Source organism: Montipora capricornis, chromosome 14 (genome assembly GCF_036669925.1).
Source record: "Montipora capricornis isolate CH-2021 chromosome 14, ASM3666992v2, whole genome shotgun sequence".
NCBI classification, from domain to species: domain Eukaryota; kingdom Metazoa; phylum Cnidaria; class Anthozoa; order Scleractinia; family Acroporidae; genus Montipora; species Montipora capricornis.
The window spans coordinates 4,285,853-4,293,352 of NC_090896.1; the positions used below are offsets into that span (position 1 = coordinate 4,285,853).

Genomic DNA, 7,500 nt, shown 5'->3' on the forward strand with positions numbered 1-7,500 from the left:
GTATGCAAAAAAACAAAGTACAACTCTTACAAAGGGATGCAGTGGATCTTGTGACCCTTTAATTTACTATAAAACTGCAACAGTTACCACTTTTTGATGTGTAAACATTGCACTGCTTCTGTATGCTGTCTCTCCAAGAGAGCATGATGACGTCAACAATGTCTGGCAAAATTTTTGAGTTCTGAAGGAATTGCCTGATAATTTGCATACCAGCAGTTGCACCTGTTGGTGAAGTGGATGGGGGTCGTCCAGAGTTGGATGGATGAGATTCTGAGCTGAATCTTTCATAAGAAGTGTCGATTAGTAGGCTTAGTACAGCGGTGAAATATATAACTGGGTTGTCCACAGAGGCATCACCAGGATTCTTGATGTCAGATCGCAAACGATCTTTTGCACACATCTAGAAATAAAGCAAAATGGGGCGAAAGCATAAATTAAAGAAAATTGGCAACTACTCCATAGGAAAAGCATCCACATACTTCCTCTAGTCTACATGAGTATTAAGTCTGCTGGGAAGAAATCTACCCTATGTCTGGCTTGCCAAAATGAGGAAACTATACTCTCAGATACTGAAACTGAAACATCTATTCAAGGTTGAAGTTAAAATTTTAAGACAACTGATCAGCAACAACATTGCTGGACCCTGGGATATAGGCTGCAGATAACCAGATATCATTACTGATAGCCCATTCCCGAATTTCTTTAATAATGGAGTTGCATTCTAATGTTCTAAATCCCGGCCCCTTAGAAGTAATATAGGACACAACAGAAGTGATTTATCAATCATACTTAAATTTGTAACTCTCACATGAATATGACTCTTTCCACTAAGCAGCAAGGACATGACTAGTTTAACTGCTAACAACTCCGGGTAATTTAACATTTGATTCTATTTTATTCATATAGATATTTGCACAATATAAATTTTTAAATTATCATTTAATTATTATTATTATTATTATTATTATTATTTAATGTGTTTATTTATGTGTTTATTGAATGACTCACACTTAAACCACATGCCAGAAGCACCCCAGATCCCAAATACAGTACGTTGTATCAGCAGACCACCAGCGAACCTCTTCCAAAGTATCTCTAGGAAGCAGTGTTGATGCTACCTTCCCAACACTTTCGTCCAAGATTGTAGATTGCCAAACTGCTGCACAGCTTGTAAGGTGGATTCTTCACATTCCAGATAACTACATGTATCTTCCAAATAAAGAGAATCATCAAATGAATGTAGCCTGAGCAGGTGCACCCAAGCTGAATTCACCTGTAGCTAAAAATGGGCTTCCAATTTTTGGTGAAAATTCTAGGACTTCCACACAATCCCATGGGTAGGCTGGTGAAGGCATACAACTGATCTCTCCAAAGAAAAATTATTTCAAATACCGGTATTTCTGATGTTCTTCAACAATAATAATTTGGAACAGAATACTGTAAGATGCATCTTTAAGGTCACAACCTGGCCTCATAAACCTGATAGCTGTTTCTAAAGTAACTGTTTTGAAATGATGGTAGGTTACTGACTCATTTAGTTTCTTTATAGGTTTTTCATTGTAAAACATAACCCTTTGAGAGCCATCTTTGACTTTCGGTCACATAAAGATAGGAGATAGAACCTGGGCATCCTCATAAAAGGATAACATAATATTATTCCTTTTAATAGACGTTTCTCAACATCTAGAGCTGAAAAAGAACATGAAGGCCTAGAAACACTAGTACCTTCTTCAGGCACTGGTTCCCCTCCTCAAAAACCAGCTTATGATTAATTTTGATATAATTAAACCCATTGACACCTGAACTGCCCTGGGCCACCCCCACTGATGAGTAAAAATGGTCTGGCATTAGACAGAGTAAAATCTGTTAAGTCTCACTCCTAGGTGTCAGTGGGTTAATTAAATGGGGACATTTAACCCAGTTTTTGAGTGGATGTTAACCTTTTGACACCAGAACCACCCTGGACTGCCCTCATTGACAAGTAAAATCGTCTAGTGTTAGACAGAGTAAAAATAATCTATTAAGTCCCACTTCTACCACTCCTACTTGCTGAGCTACAAGGTCAGACGGGAGCAGGTCATGGGAATTTAAGATTTCAATGTTATGGCAATGAATACGTACAAACAAACGTTAGCCGTGCAGCACTTATATTTCAACAGACTCGAGTATTATAGGGTAACGTGAAGTGCTTGTTTTTTACCCAATATGAACCATGTGAGCATTAGCCCTACTAATGGAAATGGGCCCACACAAAGAGAGAGAAAAGCTCTGATCAAGGTGGGAATTGAACCCACCGCTGCTCTACTGACTGAGCTACAATTTAGGTCAGGTACATTTTCATTGCTGTGACATTGACATCTTACAATGTTAATTCCCACGACCTGCTCCCGTCTGATCTTGTAGCTCAGTCTGTGGAGCAACAGAGATCTAACCCGAAGGTCGTGGGTTCAATCCCCACCCAGAGTAGTTGTGGTAAGCCAATCACATTTTCCATTTTTGGAATTGAAGTGTTGTGAAAGCCAACAACATTACTAGTTGTAACGAAATCTACTCAATCACAAGACACAAACAGACAATCATGTTTATCAGCCTCCTTTCTTTGCTACTGTGCATGCTCATTAAAACTGCTACCATGTACTACAGTCATTATGTATAAAGTTCAAACTTCAATAACACAACATCTCTCTTTTTAAGAGTTAATTGCTAACAAATTGAAACAAACTCAGGTAGGAGGCAAACTACATGAACCTGCAAGGGGCTTGAGACAAAACATCTAACACCAACTGGATCCAAAAGTTTAAAGTTGACTATAAAGTTAGGCAAGCCCAATACTCTCTTTAAGTTTAAGAGAGAGTCTTATCGGTCTCTTTGGTCTTGAAGAAATACAAGGTGCAAGGTGATGGGAGAGACTTCACAGGTAAAGACTGGCTTGTTAGCGGACACTGGTCCCCTGGCCTTAGGGACCCGAGGCTCATTACCTGGAATTGCTGTAATGCATGAATGCATGGTTTCATCTGTACCTCTGTCCATTTTCCACTATGTAGGATCTTGGCGTTTTTGTTGTACCTGCGACTGTTCTCAGACTGGTAACCACTTGTGTGTTTTCCTCTACTTTGATCAAACATACATGGGGTGCCAGCTTGAGTGGCTTCAGTGGGGCAGTTCTTTGTCACTGATTGAATAGCCTTACTCTCTCGTTCTCTTTGATGCAAATTCTCAATATCAGGCCAGCCAGATACTAAATTCATGTGAAAAGTAAATCTGTTGGTTTTCTATCACCTGGGTAACTGCGCTGGTGAGTATCCACATGGTAGAGGATTTGCTTTCAATTGGAGTTTTTACAACTCGTTTAGCTTCACCGTTTGTTGTATGGTTGAATCCCCAGCTGTCCTTTGCAAATTTGTTAAATTTTGCTGAGGCATATTTCATGTGGATCATTGTTGCTTCTGACTTCATCTGGGATGCCATGTCTAGCAAAGATTGCTTTGAGTGCCCTAATAACCTCTTAGCATTTGGTCATCTTCTGCCTAGGTGCTGCTTCCAAGGGGCAGGAAAACTATGGTAATCACCTACCATTAAGGACAGTGCCTAAAAATTCAAAGGTATTTTTGCCCTGGTTTGTGATTATGCAGGAAATGTAGATCTTAACAAGTGTTAACTATTGAAATCCAAAAAGAAAATTGAGGGTAACCACGCATTTTTCGAAGATAATTGATGAATAATATTTGTAAAGAGCTTTAAAATACAAAGCAATGTATGGTGTTCTTTCTCAAATTGAAGCTTAATTATCTCTCAAAAATGCATGGTTACCCCCAATTTTCTTTTTGGATACCAAGAGTAATTACTAAGATCTACTTTCTCCGGATAGCTTTAAACCGCGCAAAAATATCACTGTATTGGTAAGCATCGCCTATAGGAAACCGGAGTATCTCGAGATGTTCAGAACGTATGCACAATAACAATAGTAGGCACCGTCCTTAAATAAGTGATGGGATCAAGTTGGAAATAATCAGTTGCAATCACTTGTCACTGGCACTCGGGGAATGAAGTTGGAATGAGTGTTTCCAGTCTTTTCACACTGTTACTAGCACAAAATATTGTTACAGTAGTTCTCCACCATGTCTTGCATGTGATGACTTAAACCCGGCCAAGAGTCTTTATCTTGGGCATCTCTGATGTCTGTTAATTTGATATCCGATACTGGCAAAGCATCTAGAACGCCATGTAGATTGTTATGTCTTCATCTTCTATTGTGTTCTTATTTTCATGAGAAGTTGACTGGGTCCAGGAGAGTGCATCTGCCATGTAGATTGTTATGTCTTCATCTTGTATTAGAAATGTAGTTCCCTGTGACCAATGTCTAATCTCTGTTACTCCTTGATGTTGATGTTTCTATGATTATTTGGATATATTTTCCAAGCCCATATTTAATGTATCCCAGACTTAAATTTTGAAACCCGTATTTTTTTGTATTTTGGTTTATAATTGTATTCATTTTACATTGTTTCCAAAGGGAAGTATGGTAACATGGAAGCTGTAGCTGCAGGTAGTTAAAAGGGCAAGCAGGCTTTATGCTAAGGTAAGAAGCATCTCAGCATGTAACCACTTAAGACGTAGCTGTCTCTTCAATTGATAATTCACCAAAATATATCCTTCAGTGAACAATCAGGAGGAAGGAAGGTGACCCTATCTCTTTCTAGAATTATATTTTGCAAAGATGAGAACACTTGTTCTTTAATGGTGGTAATTTTAAATTGCAGGATTTTAGTTGCCACTCAAGGACACTTAAGCACTTGACAGAAATTAGCAGGATTGGAGGTGGAAATCTGGGGGGTAGGGGGGGGGGAGGGGTGGGTCACAGTTTTTTGAGCCCTTTAAAAGGGAGGGCCATGAAAAAAATAGAGAGTGGAAAAAAGGGAGGGTCACAAGAAATTAAGCCATTGTGATCATAAAGGGATGCCTTAAATATGTTATAACATGAATACAAACCAAATAAAATATTTCCTGCCATTTAAGCAAGATACAGTAAGCTATTGAAATTTTTGAATGCTGCCCTACTGAAAATCTGCAGCCCCCTGCTAATTTCTGACAAGTCCTTCATTGAAGGTTTTTTTTTTTGCTTTTTTGCATGATTTGTTACATCTTAGGCATGGCAATGGTGTTTTCCCAGAGACTGGAGCTTGAATTTTAAATTTGATGAGCAACCCTTTTTTGTAGGTTCCTCTTGGATTTTACTACCTAGACAAATCCATTTGAATTTAATCTTATTCAACCAAACACAAAACAAATTTATCAATCACATTATTCGGTGAAGGCCATTAGCTTAAACAATATTCCTTCTTGACCTCTGCTGTGTATGTTTAGTATTTGAATAGCGCTATTGCATCAAAGTGAAGGAAATCCTACTTGAAAAAGAAAAAAAACAAAACTATGACTAATCGGACAAACAAAACGTACACATTGTGCATGAGTACAAATATTTTTGCAAAATCGTTGTGACGTGTAGTAAGTTAGTGTTTCATTTGGCAACTGTGCCAGTGCTTTTCCTTCTGTAATTGTTGTCAAGCATGGAAATTACTTACCGGTAAGAAATAATCAATGGTAGCATTATACACGAAGAGTTATAACGTGAGTAGTGTTGAAAGCAACAAGGAGACAGTTTTGCAAACTTTAGTGGGTGTCTTTGTCACATTTCACAGCAGAAATGGAAGTAGGATGCTGAACCCTGTCTTGTCCAGATACATTATGTAGAGTAAAGGAGAGGAAGGGTGCACAGTGGCAAGCGTAACTAAAGTGAATTGAGCAGTTTCCTTTCATTTTGAATTAATTTACTAGTTTTTGTGATGATCGTTTTATAAATGCTTCCCTTTCGAAAACAGTTTTACTCAGGTGCCTCGAGTAGCAAAACATTTCAATCAAAATCTTCAGGTGTAACCAATAGTCGCCATTAATTAAACCCCACCCATGTGGGTTTTAACTCAGGGTACCTACTGGTATTCACTCAGTTTATACAATTGTAAATATGTTAGCTAAGGAATCAAATGACATACAGTTTTGTTTTGATTACAAAGACCAGCTCAGCTGTTTATCGTTACTTCGGTACTGGAGTTTATAGTGGACATTTTGTGATGTCAATAGACCAATTTCGATATATTAAAATTCAGTCCAAAACAAAAGGCATCATTTTGAGGCTGTGGAGAATAAACTCATACAAAACCTTTTATTTATTTCCCAGAGCGTCGCGGTGATGTTTTTCGTTTCGGACTGGATTTTAATATATCGAAATTGGTCAATTGTCTGCGTTCTTTTAAACGAGTGATGTTGAAGTTGGGAAGTAGAGCAAGCCTGTGACACTTTGTGAAGTATTCTCTTACTCAGATCGCCTACATTTGAAACCAGAATTTTTTTCATTTAACTGTTGGCACCAATATTTTTGTTTTCACTGCAGATTTGTCTTCAACAAGTTAGTGAGCATAAGAAGGATAGAACAGCAAAACATTCAAACAAGGAAAGAAGCGCAGAGGAAGGACTCTGTGACCTCCACGTTACATAGTTTTGGTGGACATTTAATTCAGGTAGCCAAACATAGCAATTCTAGTTTAGGTCAACATTCAATTTATCACCTGATTTTCTTTCTGGCGGTTGTAAACGGGAATAAGTCTTACTTATTTTGCATTGTTAACCGGAAATAAGTATCTCATATCCAACCCCTGTCGCTCGTTTCGTGATCGTTTTTCTTCTTACTTCCTTTGTTAACCGGAAGTAAGTCAACCCCCTTTTGTGTTGGTGCCCACTAGCCCATGGCCACATGGATAGATTCGGTATTCAAATATAAACGAGGGTTCTCTTGTTCCCTCGTTCGTGTTTGATTTGTGCCTCCCGGCTTTGGGGATGAGTCTTCCCCCACCCAAGGGGTTTTGCCTCTCTTAACCTAGTCCTTCACGCAGCCAAAATATCACTTTGGGATGCAGGACCGCGAGTAGTCTGGACCCGAAACTACAAGAAACCAGCAGGCCAATCTCGTACCCAGAGTCCTCGGCATTTTTGGTCAGTGGTTGAGCGCCCGGAGAGACTCTGGTATAATGGACTCCATTTTCCCAGAAAACGTGGTTTCCGGCCTATTGCGCATGCTTGATTTTAAACGGAAACAGAAAAGAGAAAGCAGTAAACAGTAGAAATGGCGGGTTGAAAGTGTTCGAGAGCTTCTTCCGCGGATTTCTCCCCAAACAGACTGATGTGTTTTCCCGCGGTACTTTTTCAACAACAACAGTAATCAGTTTTTAGCAGCGTGGGAAAATTGCCGTACGGTATAAGACATAATGCAAATCCCGTCGTTTTATTATTTTTGTGAGTTTTATATATTTCTAAGGTAGAAAAACAAACAGCACTGAAACTAGTTTTAGATTTTGCGGAGTCTACCTCCAAATTCTGGGGTTTCCGAATTACTTACCGACTTCCTGTCGGACTGCCATTGTTATGCAAGCGACCAATCAAAAAAGT

The 7,500-nt window shown here is 38.9% G+C and overlaps 1 protein-coding gene across 5 annotated transcripts in view; it reads left to right on the plus strand.

Moving 5' to 3' along the window:
• Positions 1–7,500, plus strand: part of LOC138032586 (somatostatin receptor type 2-like) — a 20,331-nt gene that overhangs the window by 6,259 nt on the left and 6,572 nt on the right. For 3 of the 5 annotated variants that reach the window (XM_068880293.1, XM_068880297.1, XM_068880294.1), the window contains exons 3-5: positions 3,532–3,602; positions 4,514–4,579; positions 6,449–6,575. The gene's annotated coding sequence lies outside the window, so the exon portion shown is untranslated. The remainder of the gene's footprint in view (positions 1–3,531; positions 3,603–4,513; positions 4,580–6,448; positions 6,576–7,500) is intronic. The other 2 variants (XM_068880296.1, XM_068880295.1) reach the window with 1 other exon arrangement.